This window comes from Lonchura striata, chromosome 4, assembly GCF_050655825.1.
Source record: "Lonchura striata isolate lonStrDom1 chromosome 4, ASM5065582v1, whole genome shotgun sequence".
Classification (NCBI taxonomy): Eukaryota; Metazoa; Chordata; class Aves; order Passeriformes; family Estrildidae; genus Lonchura; species Lonchura striata.
This window is the reverse complement of record NC_140706.1, coordinates 34,383,130-34,403,216: the sequence shown is the minus strand read 5'-3', so window position 1 is coordinate 34,403,216 and position 20,087 is coordinate 34,383,130.

Sequence of the window (20,087 nt, the reverse complement as noted above, 5' to 3'; positions counted from 1 at the left end):
CTAGGGACCTTAAGATCAAGGCAGTCCTCATAATAAAACTTTCAACTGGTTGCCCTGGAAGTGGACTACATCTAGACAAAAAAGTGTAAGTTGGAACTATCCTTGCAGAAAGAGATTAGCAAGATTTCTTGATTGAAATGGTTTCCTTCAATTCCCTTGGTCTTACCACCATTTATTAGACAGCACAAGCCCAACTATGAAATAAAAATTACACAACTATGCTTCTTCAAAAGGCTACTGCAAATTCTTGGTACATGAGGAAGCAATCAAACATATCAATTGAGCAGAGATAAGGCAGCAGATAAATTTCAAAAACTCTTGTGGATTTGGAACAGTTAAACTGATTTTATTTTCCTCAGAATATGGTTATGTTAGGCTAAGTATTTAATGTATATCTGTGAATTACACCTTGGTTTTAGACTGAAAAAAATATCAGTCATAAACCCCAAAATTATATAATTCTTTAAATGACTTTTTAAACAGTTGTGATTTCAAATGTGGTTTTTATGCCAATATGTACTCCCACTGTTTTAAAATATGTCCTTTAAAAACATAGGTTTTCTGAACTGCTAATTTCTACTCAGTTTGTGTTAATTTATTTGTAATTTCAAGATTTCTGATCCTTTAGTAAGATTCAATTTGACACTTTGAAATACAAAACTGAATATTCTGACATTTTTCATAGTACCCAAAATAACAAAAGCAGAACTATATAGGGCTGTTATCAGTCTGTACTGTAGCTCTATGCATAAGGAAAGAGTTGGGCCTTAAATCTGTATTTCTCAATATTTCAGCTATATGAGATATGAATGAACAAGGTGAGATATCATCTAGATTCCCTTTACCACAAGAAACTGGATGAGATGATATTGTGAAGTCCCTTCCAACCTGGGCTGTTCTATATTTCTATGACTCTATAAGGATAACACACCTTTTTAGTGATTCATCTCAACAAGATGACTGATAAGAAATAACAAGTATGGGCTGTTCACTTAGTAGTTGGTCTTGATGACCCTTGTGGGTCCCTTCCAACTCAGAATATCCTGTGATTCTTTGCTGCTGTGATTTCCGTGCATGTATGGTATCTATTAAAATGTATGATAACTCCTGACTGGTGTCTTTGCTATATTCTGTGGTATGACTAGAACATTAAATGAGTTTCTAGTGATAAAGTAATGGTAAATATGAAGTAAAGTATGATGAAATATGATAGCAGAAGGTGTCCATTTATTTAACATAATTTCTATATTTTTGTCGGATTTGTAGGATTTTGGTCCACCTGAAGACAGCAGGTTTTGCAGTCTGTGCTCCTTCCATCCTGTCAGGGTCATACCTAGGTATATGCTAAAGAAGGTGATTGCAATATTATGCTGTGAGTATATTTAACATTTATTCAAAAGTTACAGCTGCCTGGGCAGCCCCTCCCATTGCAGGATCAGTCTAAGGGTCTTGAAGGGCCTTGGGCTCAATTGAAATGTGATCCTAGACCACAGGGTGAAGAGGGAAAAGGGACAGTAAGGCCAGAGAATACCCTCAGGGCTGAGACATTCACTGTGTCATTCTTTTAGCTGCTATCCTTTATAATTTGTTGTTTAGGGCAATGGTAAGAAGGTTTTTGGTTTTGAGTGGGTGTTTTATCTGTTGTTTGGGGTTTTTTGTTTGTTGTTTGCTTGGTTTTCAGATATATATGAAAATGTTTCCTGTGTTGTTCCCTTTGGCTCAGTTATGGCTCATGCACAAGGATCTACACTTCACTTACAGCCACTTAAAAAATTCCTTCCAGGAGAAATAAAATGGTTTATCCTATTTACATTTTCCAAATGGTACATGCTGTCTTGCCTCAATTGATTTGCTTATGGCACTTACTAATTTTCAATATTGTGCCACTTTTCTAACAATAACAAGTAGAAGCATGAACACTGAAGTTTATTATTTAGTAGCCACAGCTCAGTGCACCATATAATCAAATCCTTTGTCAGAGCATCCTGCCACATAATCACATCTTGTGAATTGTCAAAGGCAATTTTATAAATATATATATTCATTTAAAATCTCAGTAAGCTTGTCATGGCATGAGATAGGCACATTTTTCTTTCATTTTCATGCTTTTCCAGTTCTTTATATATGTAGTAATTATATTGTCTTCATACAATTTCTACAGTGAGAAGTAATACTATATATATATATATATCTATAGGATGCTATACATAAAATCTAATACCAACAGTCATTAGATTGAATAATTGATTTAATGGCTATATTTCCCTGTATTACATAATTTAAAGATTTATGTCATTAACCAGATTTTATAAAGAGCAATGTAATGCCCAACACAAAATTAGAAGAATTAGGAAGCCCCACAAAGAAGGCATATCTTCTCCAGGTTGGTGTGCTTTAAGATGCCAGATTCACTTCTTGCTCTGGCAAAATGCTGAACACCTTTGGAATTTTTATTTACTACAAGGAACAGGTTGGAAGATTTTCACAGTTTTTGTTTTTAATTATTAGAATAAAAAATTTCAAAATTTAAATAAAACTCTGTGAAAAGACTGGTTGGTTCAATGTAGGAAAAAAATATTAGACAAATATCCTTAGAAGGAAAATTTCATAAAAATTGTTTGGATTATTGCAATAGAGGATGTTAAATTAAGAAAAAAATATTAGAAAACACAGTAATTTAATGTAAAAATTTTTACATAAGATTCTATATATTCAAAGCTTGTTTTCAAAAATTAGGTGAGAACGAAATGGCTTTAGAATCTCAGAGAAATACCTGGAGTTTTCAGAGGTCTATTCTATCTATATACGAGGCTTCAGTTATTTGCAGTGGTGCAGCCCCACAGAGATATTCTGTGGGTGCTGCAGAATGCATTTTATATTTCAAATATAGTTTGTGCTTAGTCTGTAGTCTCCATACATCCTCATTGATTGTCTTCTAATTGGATGGTGATGATGAAGACATCTGCCAGATAAAAAAACATAATCAAGTAATATGTCAGCCAGAACAATAGTGAAGAAAAAAGAGAAAGGAAAGATAGAAGCAGTAACAATATCCCAATTAAAATGAAGAACAAAAGAGTTGAAGTGCAGATGAGAGTCAGCTTTCTTCAGACAGTATAGACAATGAGACCTGTGCAAACACATCTAAGATATGTTGGAAAAGAGCTGGCTATATCATGGAGAAAATAGTACTGAAATAAGTAATTGAATAATATTGCCAGGATTTAGCAGAACATTTTCTCAGATGCCTATTGTATGCGAATTGACATTCAGGGAGTGAAGAGTTAGATAAACAGTAACCAATTCTTGAAAACAAAATACTTTAGCCTTGGCTTTCCTTACAATCCTGATTATTGGATGTTGTGGTTTATTAATTCACTTTACACAAAAAATTAAAAATGTTATGGAGAGACCATAGTTCTATTTGATATATCTAATATGATATCATATGCTTGAGGTGTAATCTGCATTATCAAATTGCAGGGAATTTTTTTAAATTTAATTTTTCATTTTCTAACAATAATTCAGTCAGGGTATGAGTATGTGTAACATATAAAGTTTATTTAGTTTCAAAGGATGTTCATTCACTGCTGGCTGATAATTTCTAGGCTAAATTATCAGTCCAGATCTTAGTCCAAAAAAACCTATGCTGCTGCAGCTCCATGCCCCAAGTTCAATAAGTGGCAAGGCTGAAGATACACATTCCCATCAGGCACATGCACACTGAGCCCGTATGTATGCCACTCACAGCCAAAGCTGGCCACTAAGCACTGACACACAGTCATCTACACCAACACAGACAGCACCAGCAGCTTCATGGGTCTTTCCCCTCACCAGGCACACAGACCCTCTGGCCTGTGGTCCAGTGCAGCTGCTGACACCCAGACCTTGCTCGCCCCAGGCACTGGTATCACAGGCCTCTACAATCCACTCCACTTGCTGGCATTCACCTTGCACATGCAGACACATGAAATAGAATTCCTTATCCAAGGAAAGAGCTAGAAAGGTGTGAGAACCCCGGGCTTAGTCTGGGGTCTCGTGTGGTGGCAAAGTCTGTCCTCCAACCCGTGCTTCCAAAGAAAAACTCCACAGCCTCTTGCTGTTCGGTCTCAAGGCAGTTTCTTGTTGGTTATCTAAAAGCTTGTCTTCTTGGGCTGCAGCTGTTTGGTCAGCGGCCCAGGCAGAGGCACACACACACCCTGACACCCTCAATGTCTGGTGTCTTCTTCTTCTCTCCCCCACCCAGGGCTGCTGCTATCTTTTATATTATATATTATGTATTACATGTTTGTAGTTTTCCCCCAATACCTACTACCTATATTACAAAGTGCTTTTCTACTCTAAACCAATCTGTGAGTGCCAACATCACCAAGAACATGGAGGCAAGGAAGAAGAAGGAGGAAGAACACTTTGCTCCATCTTAGAACTTCTGATCCCCATGTACAAAGTAAAAACCCCCCTGTACAGGTGCTAAACCCCTCCTCTACAATACTAAAAAAAAATTCCCTCTGTTTTTTAACTACTTTTACTATACTATCTAACCCTTTGTGACTGCTTGTTCCACCTTCAAAGTTGGTAACTCATTCCATGGCTCAAACTCAAAATCACAGCTGTTTCCAGCTGCTTCTGACCAAGGACTGGAACCTCTAAAAATAATGGGCTGACATTTTGAGTTCCAACAGAAAGGAATTTGAAAAAGTGTACAGATCACAGTGGTTAGGCACAAGGCATAGTCAGAAAAGTGTACAAAACTATTTAATCACCACCATCCCTTTTCATCCCCATATTATTATTTCCATGCATGTTTTCCTTCCCAAATCACCTAGATCCTCCCACTTTTACTTCCCCCTCTAAACATGTGTTAATAAGTCCTGTGCAATTCCAAAATTCCCCTGCATCCATAATGTATCCCCCCCTGTAAAAAGTGACCCTCCTCAGTGCAAAATGTGGTCCTGCAGCAGTGACACTCTGTGATGTGATATTAGATGATCTTTAAGGTCCCTTCCAACCCAGGCCATTCTGTGATTCTATGTGTTTCACAAGTCGACTTTTAAATGGAGGATTTCCTGTGAAAGATATGGGAGGGAACTGGACAGGATGTGCCTTTCTCTGAAGCCATATTTTTTGTGCCTGTGCCCTTGTTCTCCTGTGAATTTGTGGAAATCAAAATTTGATGGGCTGACAACATCTGTGATGGTCCTGGGTGTAGCAGAGGGTGCTATTTGGACTCCCCTCCTGCCACAGTCTCTGTGTGCCACAGATGAGCTTTTATCATGTATCACAGGTCTCTTATATGTATTTATGTCCACAGACAAATGCCTGAAGAAGTTATGGCTTAAGAACAGAGCTATTAGTTTTATAGTGCATAAATTGAATCACATACTTGAACTTGAGTACACAGAACTCACTTGAGACAACCCAGGGTCCAAAGTGACTGATTCTCTGACTGATTCTCACAAGACAGAGTAAGCTAGGGGAAGATCATCTAGAAGAATATTCCTTATTATTGTAAAAGGATGCACCCTCATGAAGTGTTGACACTTGTCAATCCATTACAATTTGCTATGAATTTTTCTCTGTCTTCTATTTACCTGCATAGACATATACATAAGAGTGATGTAAAGAAAAATGTAATTAGGCAGAGTACAATATTGGGGGGTATTTAACAAATTGTTCCCTCACAATGGGATTTTATCAAACTGGAGAGGTTATTGCAGTCCTTGCTTTTGTTTTGGCAGTATTTGTTTTTTAATTACTTGGGTGATGGATCTTGGTTAGTTTGCTTGAGTTGGCAGACTGGGAAGGGTACCCTTCTAAAGGGCAAGGCTAAAATGCCAAATGATTTTCACAAATTAGAAAGTCTCATTGAAATAAGTAAGATGTCCATCAAGATAGACAAGTGGAATGAGAAGTAAGAAGCTGAAGAAAAATGATTTAGAAGATGACTGGCCAAGCAGCAGTTCCACAGTTATGACCTGGTCTTAGTTGAGCCTTTACAGATTAATGAAATCATGCTGTCATATGAGCTTCTGGGTGGTATGAGCTTCTGGGAGACACAAAGTACAGCCTGTACAGGATATTTCCACTGCATCAAGTAAGCTATTGCTTTTTTTAAAAATTCTTTTTTTTTTAGAAAATTTCTGTAATGTTTTTGTTCTTGTTCCAAAGTGATTTCTTCTTGTCTGGGCAACAGATTCGCTGTTACTATCTATTCCTAGTCCTTTCTTGAACAGTCTAGAGTATAGCACTTAATACCCTTGACATGTCTAGTACCTCCTGCAAGAAATTTGAATGTTTTCAATTTCTTGGTCCACAGGCCTTTCTAGATCAGTTATCTACTCCATTTAAGAGTTTTCTGACTCAACATTTTTATTAGATTATATCTTGTTAGGAAGCTTAATCTAGTAGTTCCATACTAGATTGCATGGTAAGAAAGATCTGCTGGCATAGCATTGGACACATACTTGGGAATATGGAAGAAATACTTATTGCAGACCAGTGCATATCATTAGCCAAAGAAGTCATGGATCCCCCATCCTGGATAGGGAAGTCAAGGCCAGGCTGGCTGAGGCTCCGAGAAACCTGGTCTAGGTGACCCTACCCATGGCAATGCAGCTGGAAATAGATTATTTTTAAGGTCCTTTTAAACCCAACTGTGACTCCATTAATATTACAGAAAGAGTCCATAGTTCATGGAGTTACATGAATGAGTCAAACATAGAGTTACATGGGGAAATGTTGGGAGCAAAAGAGATCCTGACATTCTTCCCATATGAGTATGGTGTGGATGCTTGAGCTAAGAGGACCCAGAAGAAAATAAATTTGAATGTAAAAATCAGAGTAAACCTTGAGGCTTAACAAAGCACTATTGCAGAAAAAGACTGGTAAGAACTGCATGAAAGACCCTTGGAGTGTGTCCTCTAGTCTGCTCAGTGCTGATAAAGCATATACTAGAGCCTTTTTATCCTACTGAAGGATAAGATCAGTTCTTTTAGAAAAGATAAAACAGAATTAACTAGTGGGAGATCAGTACAGCATGGAAATAATGATAGACGATAGACGACTACAAAGACAGGAGTATTTGGGGCTGATTAGTCTGGGGATGAGAATGCTGAGGGTATCAAGATCAGACAACTGAAAATGAGAAAAGCACAAACTCCCTCTCATGAGTCTAAGGCAAGGAATAGCAGGTAAAAGTAAATCAAGGAAAGTACACTATTAGATAAAAAAAAAAATTATTTGCCAACAATAAGGATAGTTCATCACTAGCTTGAAATAAGATTTTGTCTCCAAAACAGAGGATTTTAAAAAGAAAATTAGACAAATACCTGATAGGTATGATTTCACTACCCAGGGGCATGGTATGGATTAGCCCATTTCTCAATGATCTTTCAAGGCTTATTACAATGTAAATATCCAAACATATTAGTAATATTGCTGCTAATACTATAAATTCTGTTGTTAGGGAAAAGCATACTCAATGCTTCTAGACAAAGCTACAAGAGGAAAAACAAAACAAAATCTCTTACATTGTAGAGCAATTAGAAATTGGAATATGAAATATATTCACTCCTAGATTTAGAAGATACATGGTACTTCTAGTAAAATCATACTTTCTAGTCTGAAATCATAAGATATAGTTTATTGTATTGAAGCTGGATTTTGCCCTTCATTTTGCCTGTCTTGACTTTTTTTCAGGAGTAATTTTTCACAGTGATAGACACTGGAGAAAATCTTGACATCTGAATTCTTAATCTTCTTATCTAATAAGAAATATGATAAAGGGTTACATTTCTTTGTTCTTGACCTACAATGTGTCATTGTATCTGCTTATGATGATAAAGACTTGTATAATCTCATGAAGAAAGAGTAACAGGCAGCTGGCTAATTTTCTTATCAAGAACCATGGTAGTGCTTTGATAAAAATGAAAACTTTGGACACACATAAGAATTGAAACTGATAAAAAGCATCCACTGGTTTCTGAACTAAAATTGCTAATCTTGCAAAAGGGGGCTGTTGTCATCATGACCTTCTACTAATAAACATTAAAATACAGAACTATTTAACTTAATTTTGTAGCTATTCCTGCAGTGCATGTAAATGGAATTTAATTAAAGATGAAAAAAAGTTACATTAGATAATGTTTTTGACCTCCTGCCCAATTACTGTCTATAAATATACCAACCTCTGCTTCTGGCAAGCATATTGCAAATTAAACAAAAAATACATTAAAGAAATGTACCTATTGAATAGAGTTTGATACTGTTCAGAAGCATTGGATGCTCTCTAAACACATAGGAAAAATCTTTTTTGTCTCGAAGACCTTGCAGTTTCAAGTGCCAAAGCTGAGAAATGTGTAAATAAACACAAGAAACACAGGATAAAAATAAACATGTGTCTGTTTCTTTTTGCTCTTTTCAAAGTTGAGCATATATATTTCATCACTTACTTTCCTTCTCGCTTATACTAAGCCATTTTGTCTTTCTTCAGTCTTGAGCATCCATTTCTATCCCTATGCTTTTATGCATTTTGATTCATAGGAATCAGTTACGTAATTGTACATATTTTTAAATGAAGAGGTTGCCACTCTTTACTATGCAGATGTGTACATGACTGTAAGTGAACCTTGTTGGACTGTTTGTTTCTTTGGATACTTGCAAAAGTATCCAAAAGTATAAAAAATTTATGCTGATATGATGGATTAAAAAAAACAGAAGTAGAGTAGTGACTGTCATGCTCTAGATTCTATACTGGTTACTTTGATGGTTTTCAAGTTTTCCACAGCTATTAATGAACAAGTCAATTTGTATTTAAAAAGAGCATTTAAAGACTTTATTATTGAAATTTTTTGATCCTCTACTCATGAGTAGATACAAGACATATAAAAGAGGACTTTTCCTGCCTACCAACCTCCAGAACTCATTTTGAAGCACTCTTCCAAGATTTCAGTTACCAAATAAATGTAGTCTATCCAGGAAGACCACCCTGCTTATTTCTTCCCTAACAGATGTGCCTAATATAGGTTCAGGAAAAAGAATGCTTTTCTTAGAATTTCAGTTCTTTTTAATGGCTCAATTTTAATTGTCTTGGTAGAGAATCTTTTCCTGTACTGTACACAATTGTGTCTTAATCTCACTGTTGATGAAATGACACTACAGCATTCAAAGAAAGGTCAGTCTTGCAGCTTTCATAATAGAAATTATGGCAAAAATAGTCACAGGCACAAAACAGAGATTTAATTGTATGTTCTAAAGGGTTGCTGCTGTTCTCAGTAGAGCTGATATTGCCATTCATTAAGACATCAAAAAAAGTCCACAGTTACAAAAAAAGAAACATCCATAATAACTAAAATCACAGCCAAATGCAGTAATAGCCAGTTTATCATCAAAGCAATAGTAGTTCAATCTACTCAAAAAGTATGAATAAACTTTGTCAGGTCCTGTATTCATGATGGAAATAAGTGATAAAAATCTTATTTAAATCAGAAAATGAAGTATATTGACTAATTTAACTGTTTTGTAAGATTAAGACCCTGAAGTAGATTCCAGACTTAAACTGAGAAGCATTGCTATGTACCAACAGTGATCTTCTCTGCACAGAATAAAGAATTTGTAAAGAAAAAATGACACAATTTTCTACTCATTTCCAGTGGCTATACTAAATCAGAATTACACCTTCCAATTCATTTTTAGGGATGAATTTGTACTAAACCTTCTCTTTTGTCCTCAGTGCTCTGTGATGTTTAGATGTTAGCTCTCTTCTATAGTTATATGAAAAAGAGCATAAGTGAATAAAAACCTGGTTGGATTTTAAACATTTTTGCCTACAGAAAGTGGAGTGAGACAGCCAAGTCTGTTTATTCTGAAACTTATGATGTTCTGATATGTATTAGCAAGTTGAAGTAACAAGAATAAAGCAGCTTTAACCTAGGACTTATTCGGCCATAAAGCTAGAAAATAAGAAATCTAAATCTCTGAAATCCAGCAATTTTAACAGAACACTTTAAAGTACATGCTTTATAGGATACTGGTAGCTACAGAAAGTAGACTAAAAAAAGAAATGTGTGTAACTTGTCCTGGTGATGAGGACAACTCAGAAATTACTGTCATAACTACGAGTATAAAGTTAACCATCTGCAGTAGGATTATATTAATTTGCAACAACCACTTACAAAACCCATTTTCTGGAATGCATTTGTCCAGACAGCACTTTTATTTAATTCAGCAATTCTAGGCATGTCAAACATACTTGAAGACCATTATCACCTATTCAGAATTCCATACAAGACCTTGAAAAAATGATTGTTTTACTATTAATATAATTTCTACAAATATATTATAACTTTTTCACAATAAATAAGACAGTAGGTGAAAAAGTATGAAAAAGGTTTTATTTCTTTCATAATTTGAAGTGTGATATTCTTATTAATAAAAAGACTACAGCAAGGAAGATATATATCTATTAACTTCAGATCTCAGCAGACAACAAATCTTGTTCAAAAGAGTGCTAGTAATAAAACTATAAGTAGTTTATAATCACATGTGGTGAAGTTTTTCAATTTGGATCAGTTACAATAATCTTTTTTGTAGAATACACAGTTTACAAAGCAATGCTACCATTCAGAGATCAAGACTATATTCTCCTCATCTTTCTTTGATTAATTGCAAAATTCAATGTTCTTGGCCTTTTCCCTTCTGCAGCTGTGCATTCCTGCTTGCAGGAGTGGTTAATTCAAAAGCATATTTATGCTCTTTATGAGCTGAGGACATGGGACTTAAAGTAATGACTTACTATGAGATTTACAGAGATCTTCCAGTGAAATTTTTCTGTCTGAGCTTAAAGTATAATAACAATTTTCAGTTAACTTTTTTATTAGAACAAGAAGTGATCCTCAATTATAACATTTCTGTGATATTCCAAGTTGTCTACATTTAAATATGCACTTAAAAAAGTTTTTGGTTTTTTTTTTGTGTGTATAGGTGTATGTTAAATTCAAAGTTGCCTGTATCAAATAGTCTTGAAAGACCACAAAACATGGAGTAGCTATGCTAATAATTGTTCAATGAAAGGTATGTTTCTGATTTTTAAAAATAACTTACTGTATATCTTTCTCTTGTCAAGACCAAGCAAAATCTACAAAATATCCCATTGCAAGAGTTTGGATATGACATGTTTTAAAAATATATTTTGTGTCATAGGTTCACAGAATGCAAGGCCAAAAGATCTCATTTCAAACATCTAATCTGACTGTGTAAAGACCTAGATTGAATTAACTGAACTTCAAAACAACTTAAAAACTCCCAGATTTATTACAGGCAAACTGTTTCTAATATTTTTAAGGAAAGAAAATCCAGAAGATGCCCATAATTAACTACTTTCTTATTAAAACCACTTTAAATATAAAGACTAGAAATGTGCTGACTAGTCCATTTTATATGGCTATGAATATTTACAAAGTATAGACATATTAAACAACTATTTCTCTCCCCTATTGAGGATGAAAAAGAGTATGAAGAGAAGGATGATAAAATTATTAAGAAGTCTCTTAAGAGAGTTGAGGTTGCTGTCTCAATTAGTTAACAATTTTCTTATCAGAGCAGTAACTTCAGATTTTGAGCAGCTTTAGCTACCAAACTTAGGTCATATTTTCTCTTTGAGAATAATAATTGCAAAAACTTACCTTTTTTCATGTAAAAATAATCATACTCTTGTTATGTGAACAATTAATGGGAAATGAACAAACTTTTGTAGATTTGGAAGATAATAGGAATGAGAGTGACTAGATGATTGAAAAAATATGTTTTGTAATGGAAAAAATACATGAGTTCCGAAAAAGAACATCATTGGTTGGTCATATTTGCATTGTTGTAAAGAAAACTGGTGATGGGATCTTCAGCCTGCAGAGATATGACAGGATTCAGTGCTAAACATAAAAACAACAGTGCAGCATAATGTTAAAGGCAATCATACAATTTATGAAGTGTCATATTTCCTCTTACAACACTAAAAATTTTACTATTAAGTCTGAGTACTTACTCTAGAAGATATAGCTCAGTTCTTAATAATTCTCCTTTATGCCAGATTTAATTTCATCACCAGCACAATTTTGGTCTCCTGCACTTGTCTTCATTCTACTGGGATTCAATGGTAAATAAAAACAAAAAGATAATGACTATCAATTATTACAATTTAAATATTAAAGAAAGAGAAATATAATTCAAAAACACAACCAAAAGAGGAGTACACCCACAATTATTTACTTTGCTTAAAATCTAAAATTAAAAAAAAAAAAAACAACAAAAAATAAACCAAAACCAACTCTGATTTCCTTGTTGACTTACCTCTAGGCAAGACTGTCATGTCATGTTGCAGTCAACCCTGGTAGGCAACTAAACACAGTACAACCACTTGCTTGCTTCCCCTCCAGTGGGATGGCGGAGAGAACTGGAAGGGTAAAAGTGAGAAAACTCATGGCCTGAGATAAAGACACTCTAATGGGGAACACAAAAGCAGCACAGAAAAATAAGAAATTCATCTACTCTTTCCCAGGGAGGGAAATATTTTGCCATTTTCAGGAAAGTAGGGACCATTGCATGTAACAATTACTTGGGAAGAGAAATTCAGTTAGTCCAAACTGGCCCCTTCTTTCCTCTTTCCCCTAGCTGTTCTTGCCGAGCGTGATGACAGACAGTGTGGGATGGCTGGGGTCAGCTGTCCCAGCTGTGTCCCCTCACAACTTCTTGTGCCCCCCAGACTACTCACTGGTGGGACTGTGTTAGAAATAGAAAAGACTTTGACTGTGTAAACCCTGCTCTGCAACAGCTGAAAAATCCCAGTGCTGCCAACATTCTTTCAGTTCCATATGCAAAACACAACACCATACAAGCTTTCAAGCAGAAAATTAACTATCCCAGCACAAACCAGCGCATCTTATTTCTGCAAGTTGTACATATCTATTCACTCTATTCCTGATAATTGTGAATATTTACAAATGGGCAAGATATTAATTGACAAGATTGTCATTGTAAGTTACCTTTATCATTTTGGAAAACATTTCCCTAACTTTCATAAATTAAAAAAAAGCAAGCCAATTCTCAAAAGGAAAATTATCATGAGAGTGAAAAATGCATGAGATGCGAATTTAATTCCACTACTTTTATTTTAGCTTGATTTCTACATCCTTTCCAAAAAGAAGTGGTCTAAATGACTTCATGTTTAAGTAAAGAAGCTGTTAGTGCTTAACCATATAAAATCGTCTAAATAGCCTTTCAAAATCCTTCAGAAAAAAATCTTTTTAAGTAGCCTCTTACAACTCTATCTCATTTCTTTTGATTGTCTCTGTAAAATCAAATGTGGAGGCATATTGACCTGAAAACTTGCTGAAAAGATTAAGGCTGGTGCCACAGGGAGAAAGAAGACCATTATCCTTAGCTTGCACTTTCTCAGACCTACAAGACTGATCTAGGAACAATGATCTTGGGTTGAGAAGAAGGTCGGAGAAATTACCTGGTTCAGCTCCAAAAGCTTTTAAAAAATTCCCTTCTCTCTAAATAAATAGAAGAGGGAGGACACTCTCATTCATTGTTTTCTGGATCCATAATGAACTCTTGTCATTTTCTCTTTGGCCTCATTTCTTCCTGAGATTTTTTGTTACATGTTTTTGCTGATGAATAGCCAATCTGCTACTTTATATGCAATACATAATATGTAGATAGTCCTAATATCATAGGTAGATCATTTAATCAGTTATAAAAAGAGACTAAATGCTTGTTCTAATAAATCCAAACAGTCGATTCTATATAAAAAATTTCAGCTCTTAAATTTTTTGTTAAAACTCTATTGCTAAAAGTATCTTTCTTTTCAACAGTTATTTGGTCATGTTGTTTTATAGAGAATAATTGCATTGCTTCTTCTCAGCATTCTTAAGGGTAGAGGCCATTGACTATTCAATAGATACATAAAAGAAATTTCTTAACCATTGTCAGAAAATGGATTACTCTGTTAGTATATGGGGGCTTTATGGTTATATGGCTTTTTTCTATTTGGCAGCCTAAATGATCTTGCTTTATTATACATAAATGGTTTCATTACTGAACAGTACGAGTTATTATAACCTATCATTTCATGAAGTTTGTCATCTCAATTATCTGAGGAACAAAAAACATGTTCTCTATTTGGAAGGAGATGTTATTTGTTAAGTATTGCTATTGCCAAGACAATTCATCATTGAAAGTGCAGTGATGTTATTTCTCTCTAACATAAATATCTACACAGGACAGAACTTATAATAATACACAGAGTTCAGCTACTCTTTTCAAAATATTTTACTTAAATTAGCAAATGTTAGTGGTTAAAAAAAAAAGCAAGATTTTTTTGCAAAGTTTTCTTTTTTTTTAAAGAGGACTACAATCATCTTTTCATATCTCTGTGCATTGATTTATAATCACAAGTCTAATCTTGCAAATTTTGAGTAACTTTTAAGAAACAATTTTTTATATGTTTATGATCTGTCTCAGAAGGAAAATCTGCTTTTCAAGACATTCTTACTGTTCACTTAGTTATTAAACAAAAGATTAATAGCTATGAAATATGCTATGCATGATGTACTTACAGTTTCACACAGACTCAGAAATCCATAAACATTATAAATAAATGTTTTGGGGTTTTTCTAATAGCTCAAATTAGATGAGAGAGAGTTAAAGACAGACATTATAATATCTGTTTTATTCTCAGTGGTAGTATTGCCACTGATTAAACAGTCTTTTTCTTAAAAAATATACAGATATATTGAAAATTATTTTTTACAACGAGATAGCTTATTTATAAGACTAGATATAAAATACATAACAAAATTGTTGCACTATGACAACACAAAATGTGTTGAATGGATTGCTATATACTTTAATCATGGATATAAATCATAGAGAACATTATTTGATGTTTGGTAATGGCCTAGCATTTAAAGAGAGAAGCCTAACAGTATACTCAAAATAATGATGAATTAATATTGAAGCTCCTCTCGCTTCATCTACTTCCCAGGTTTTACCATGTGACATTTATAAGCAGGGTTCATTTCTTCAGACCTGTTAATGGTGGTTTTATGCTTATTTTCCCATGATTTATTCTTCTTATCTAATTGTGCTACACTTGCTATGATCTGAAACAGCTTTGTACTAAACAGGAGAAGGTAGTAATTTTCTGCTTTAGTTTGGTAACTCCAAATGAGATATAAAAATACTGCAGAGTTCTTAAATCTTTCTGTTCTTTGACAGCATTTGTTTGCATTCCAACAGGAATATTTTCTCCTTGTTTGAAAAGAAACAGCACATGAAATTTACTTAAGAGACTGAGACTGTAGTAATCATATTTATTCTAAGTGTTCCTTTGAAAGTTAGAATATTTACTACAGAAATTTATTTATATAAATATTACTTGTATAAGCAAGAACATTTTCATTAGCACATACACAAAGAAGGGTGAATGATAATTTGAAGAAAAAAAGTGGACTTAAGAATTCTTTTGTACAATGTAATTTGTGGTTGCATATCTCATTGACAACACTGGCTGATTCCAATATTATAACTCTAGACTAGTTAGCATTTCTTAGACAATTACAAAAACAAGTGGGAAGGAACTCTAGTTTCCTCTGCAAAACTCTCATTTTCAGTTATACAAATATTTTCATTGATAAGTACAGTGCCATGCAAGCCTCTGATACCCAATATTTTACAATTTTCAGCAGCGTGATCTCAGTTCAAGTTAGCAATTAAAATATGCTTAGCTTTAAGGATACAAATAATCTTTTAAAGTCATATAATTTCAGCTCCTATGGGACAGTTCACATGATGACAGCTCTACATAAGGTTGTATATTTTCTTGAGCAGAATACAATTAAGAAAAGCAGCATAACATGTGCTTCTGCAGATGGCATGTGAAACACAGACTATTACATTACACAGGAGAAATTCCCTTTAACTTATTTGACAAATGAGGAATGAAAAATTTTATTCTACACTTTTCATCCCATGTCATGAATGAGAGGTCATGTTTTCTTCAGACGGATTTCATTCTTTGTTGATCAGTAAGAATTGTTCAAATATCATTGAGCTGGAAAATAACAAAACTTAATGAGTTCATTTAAATCTTTTTGTTTCCTTACATCTCACTTTTTCAAACTCATTTAGAGTAAAAGAGACATTTATTAATAAAACTAAAGGAAAAGTGGTAAGAGGTAAACACAGTTTTCCCTTTCTTCCAAAAAACTGTTATTAAAGAGATGTTCACAATGAAGTTACCTGGAATATTTGAAGTTAAGGATGTATTTCTATACCTTGTGACACACAAGCAAAACTATGACTTGCACGGGAAGACAATTTTGTGTAGAGGTTCTAAGAAGAAAAGTCTGCATTTTTCCCTTCTAGAGTGAGAAGTAAATTATTTACTGAGCTCCATAGGGATTACTGAGGTGGGATTCCTGAAATTAAGAGAGAAAACAGAGTACAGTATTGCTGTTGCTTGTCTCTTGAATAGACTTGGTAATGCAAAATTTAGATGTAGAAGTAAATTGCTTAAAAGCTTATTGTTTCTCTGTTTCCAAGTTTTGTACGACCGGATAGTGCTAAAAAATAATACTAAAGTAGCAAGACATTTCTCTTCAGTGGCTTCCATCTAGAACATATAATCCATTCCTCCTAGCTTTTTTAGTCATATTTTTTTGCAAAATGTTTCATAAGAAGAGGACCAGAAAATACAAATTTCATGTTTCAGTCACTAGTTCCAAAGTGTTCCCTTTTAGGACTAGCACTCTTCAATAGTTCTGTAAACTCAGACACAGGGATTGAAGGTAGACTGGGTAAATTCACCAATGAAATTAAACTGGGAGGAGCTGCTGGCTGTCTCAAAGGCAGGGAGGCCCTGCAGAGACACCTTGATTAATTAGTCAGCCGGGTAATCACCAACTCCATGAAGTTCAACAAGAGCAAGTGCTGGAGTCTGCACCTGGGATGGAGCAACCCTGAATGTACATAAAGACTGGGGAACAAAACCCTGTAGAGCAGTGCTCTGGGAAGGAGTCTGAGAGTCCTGGTCAGGATGAGTCCATAGTGTGAATGAGTGAATAGAAAGCCAGCCATGTCCCAGGGGCACCAGGCACAGCATGGCCAGCTGGGCAACGGAGGGGGTGGTCCTGCTCTGCCCTGCATTGGGGTGGCCTCACCTTGAGTGCTGGGGGCAGTTTTGGATGCCATAATCTAAGAAGGATGTAAAGTTGTTAGAGTGGCCAAAGGAGGGCTCTGAAGATGATGAGGGATCTAGAGAAGTCATGTGAGGAGTTGCTGAGATCATGGTCTGTTTAGCCTGAAAAAGAAGAGGCTGAGGGAAGACCTCACTGGCAAGATGACACCCAAGGTCAGGCACCAATCTCACTCTTCTCCGTGGTGACCAGCAATAGGACTTAAGAGAATGGGAGGAAACTGTTTCAAGAGAGATTTAGGTTAGATATTAGGAAAAGGTTTTCTACCCAAAGAGCAGCTGGAACTAGAATAGGCTCCCCAGGGATGGGGTCAATGCACCAAGCCTGCCAAACATTCAAGAAACATTTGGACAGCGGTCTCAGGCAAATAGATGGGCTTCTTGGGGGGATCCTGTGCAGAGCCAGGAGTCTGACTTAATAATCCTTGTGGGTCTCCTTCAACTCAGAATATGCTATGACTCTATGATTCTATGTTTTACATGATAATATTTTTGCTTTGGATCCTATTTGTAAAATACAGAAAGTTTTAAAAACATGAAAACCCTGGAAGAGAAAAGCCTGAAAATATTGCTCAGAGTCAATGGAGGTGTGAGACTCAGACAAACAAACATTCTAATTTGTGCTTACCCAGTCTGAATGCAGTGGACATATTTCACTTCCCTGTCATGCTTTGATCCACTGTTGCTAGGGAGAGAAGATACAGTGGTAAAATGATCTTATGTACTAAAATTGATTTAAATTACAACAGTCATTCTCACAATAATCATTTTAATTGCTCTTAGGAATTATGAAATTAATTAAGAAATATCTTGTGGCATCCTCTCAATTTAAAAAATAAAATATTGGTTTAACTCATTGAATGATTACCACCTTGTGAAAAGTAATCATCTCAGCTTTTTATTTCTATGAAGCAAAAAAAAAAAAAATCAAAGAGAAAATGAAAGTTGAATGTGCCTGATAAAGAAAGATTCCTCTTTTGAATCCATTTAACCATCTTGGTGCCTACCTTATCAGCTAAACCAGATGAGATTAGTGGTGTCTAGAGTCCCATTAAGAGAAGAAAGCCTTTGTTTTTTACTTGGTAACACTCAGTTTCCTGTCATTTTCTCTCTTTCTAAGCCTTTGTGTTCAACTTAAACTGCTGGGAAAATACATTAGCCTTTAAAGGGAAGTGGCAAAATAATCTATTTTATGAAATACAAAAATATTTCCTTCAAGCTATAGTGTTTTATTTTCTTTCTGTATTCATTGTTTATGCAGTGTTTACAGTTGCACACTGTCAGCCAGATTCAATTAAGTGACATAGAACATTGAAATATATTAAGAGAGCCCTGCCACAGCTGAAGATATGTACCAGGAATCAGATGACGAGAGGAATTGCAAGGGTGACATTAAACTTATATCTGCATTGCCCAGTCCTTGGTTCTTTGAATTCTGGAGTTCTTCCTCTAACATTTAGAGTATTGTCAGTCTAATTACTAATCACATTGCTTGTCAATGTGAAAGGATAGGAAACTCTTGTTCCTGCTCTCATTTCTTTACACATTCTGTACCACTAATTCAATTACAAGGTAGAAATAATTCATTTTCGTTCAGAGCACTGGAAAAATCCTTATTCTGGAATTTATATTTTCATAGCAAATAATGCCAGTCAGGTTCCACCAGATGTGTGACACAAAGTCAGTTATGCAATACCTAGAATCTAGATAAATGCTTATTTTTGTCCAAACCATAGATTTTACTCATCTGCAATTTTGGTATTAAAAAAAAAAAGCATTCTTCATTTATATCAAATGCTTCTCTTTAATGAATAGAAATGAACAAGAAAGAATTACATTAAAAACATAAAAGTAGAGACAGCTGTGATGGGGGAGAAATTCAGTCCTTCAGTATAGGCAAGATTCTGAATAAGGGTCATGAATACTACTTAAGCAATGGGCCGTTAGGGCAGTGTGGTTATCATGAAATAATCTCACCCCTGGAGAGATAACTAAGGACCAGAGCAGCCACGTGCTTCTAAGCACCCAGGGGTGTAGTTATCATGATAATCACACCTGCTGATTTGGCTTCATTACCACTATAAAATTTCCTGTATTTCGTCTCAGTACAAACATAACACAGTGTTTAAGTATATTATTCTGACCACAGAAAATTGCCAATTAATGCAAGAATAGTTAAGTAGCTTAAGCTGCAATGTTTCTGCAAAACCATATAAAAATGTGGTGGAAAGAGTAGTAAGTAGTAGTTTTAGGGTAAGCTTGAATGAAATAGATCTTTGTTTCAGAGTGAAAAGAGTACATTATCAGATGTTTGAGATATTTGAAAGACAAGACCCTATGTTCCAATGCATCAGGACAAAGCCAGAGCTCCTGTCTTTTCTTCCCCGCTTGCCAAATATTTGACCTGTTAGTGCTAAAATAGATACAAAGGACTCAGTACCTGTAGCAAAAAGCTTTAGGTAACATTTTCCCCCCAAAACCAGGCTTCTTCAAACCCCTTTGGTGCCTATCTCCTGAGAAATCCCAAAGATTTGAATTCATAGTGTATGCATCAAAGGCCCCACTTTCTTTTGTCTGGAGACAATGGTTGGGATGGCTGTTGGCAAAATATTCACAGTCCCCTCAGGGAGACGAGCTGTCAAGTAATAATAAGGCAGCAAGGAGCATCAGGGAACAGGGTCTGGGCTTCTGTGGAAATATCTCTAAATCTGACTTGTTTTAAAGGCTGGGGGCTCCATCTAAAGAGTATATGGTCTTCTCTCTTCACTAAAGCTGAGGTACCTGACACAAAAGAATACATTAGGAAAAAAAGTAAACAGATGGAGTTTCATCTTCA